General features: G+C 40.8%; 1 protein-coding gene across 1 annotated transcript in view; it reads left to right on the top strand.

Moving 5' to 3' along the window:
* LOC138010681 (uncharacterized) overlaps window positions 1–621 on the top strand; it is an 8,150-nt gene extending 7,529 nt beyond the window's left edge. Inside the window, exon 2 of the mRNA XM_068857655.1 lies at window positions 1–621. This exon is cut by the window's left edge and continues 1,501 nt beyond it. The gene's annotated coding sequence lies outside the window, so the exon portion shown is untranslated.
* The last annotated feature ends 604 nt before the right edge of the window (window positions 622–1,225 follow it).

Here is a 1,225-nt window from a genome sequence, read left to right as displayed (position 1 = left end):
GATCGACGAGTTTTTAACCAGTACGGTCGAAAATTTCACCGGCACGCTATGAACACCTTGATCGCCTAAATTTTTGCAGGGCGAAGGCGTGGTCGCATGGATGCGTGGTAACGCAGCTACTATAGATTAGTATTTCTCTTTCTTGTCGCCAGTTTGGATTTCGTAAAGTAGCGCTCTTCGCAAGAACAGATGGTTAAACTGACAAAGGTTAAACTTTAACCCGGCTCGTTAGTTCCATGTGAACAGAGCGAAAATATTGCACGGTATATGGCCGGTCAAATTTTTCAATCGGTAGAAAAGTCGTCCGGTACCGTGCGAATCGGGCCTAAAAGCATTCCTTTCCTTAAAAAGTGCCCTTCTGCAGCGATTTTTTTGTGTTTAACCTAAGGGTTAAAACCGGTTGAGGACTTTCGTTCTTTTGTAAGTGGACCATTACCTTTCATAAAGCGGTTTTCAATTGAGTGTCGAACGTAATTAGCGAACTACTTTGGTTTTGCATCTACTTCACTCAGTGATTGGTTCAAAGTTCTCGAGCCACTTTTTCAACCAATCAATAGTGAAACCAAAACCAATCGTGGCTCGGGCGTGTACATATTCCCGCCTTTTGTGTCGGCTATTTGTAATTACTTCGAGTTTTGATTGGTTTACTGGATTGTCTCCGTCCTTTTAGTTTGGCCAAAGTAATTACTTTGGTTTTGGTTTTACGACACTCATGTGAAAACCGCTCTAATAGTAATAATAACATAATAAATGAATGCCATACTTAAAAGAGTAAATAATTCTCCTGTACTTTTGTGAAGTGCATATGGCATAACTTACCGTTGCTTAACGAAGTAATTAATGTAGCTTCTCATTTCGATTTTGGAAGGGCTACTTGAAGATTGTACTCGAAGTAGCCGTAGAAATCTTAAGAGAAATAATATATCTGACCTGCTAATCGCCCTTTTTCGCAGTCGGAGACTGAATTACTAAGGGCGCAGCTCAACGAGGTCGGACCGAAAGAGCTGTGCTACCGGCTAGGCGCTCGGCCCAAATAATAGTAATAGTGATGATAATAGTAGTAGTAACAGTAGTATCCGAAGTTATGGTAGTAGTGTTGTTGTAGTAGTATTTGTTGTTTACGAGGAAAGAAACATGCATCGATCCTCCTTGATTCTTTAAGGGAATTAGTCGGTGTATATTTACCAGCCTGAGGTCCGGTTGTTCGAAAGCCGATTAAATTAAT

This window comes from Montipora foliosa, chromosome 7 (assembly GCF_036669935.1).
Source record: "Montipora foliosa isolate CH-2021 chromosome 7, ASM3666993v2, whole genome shotgun sequence".
In the NCBI taxonomy this organism is placed as follows: Eukaryota; Metazoa; Cnidaria; class Anthozoa; order Scleractinia; family Acroporidae; genus Montipora; species Montipora foliosa.
The sequence above is the reverse complement of the archived record's forward strand: the minus strand, read 5'-3'. Positions and strand labels throughout refer to the sequence as shown.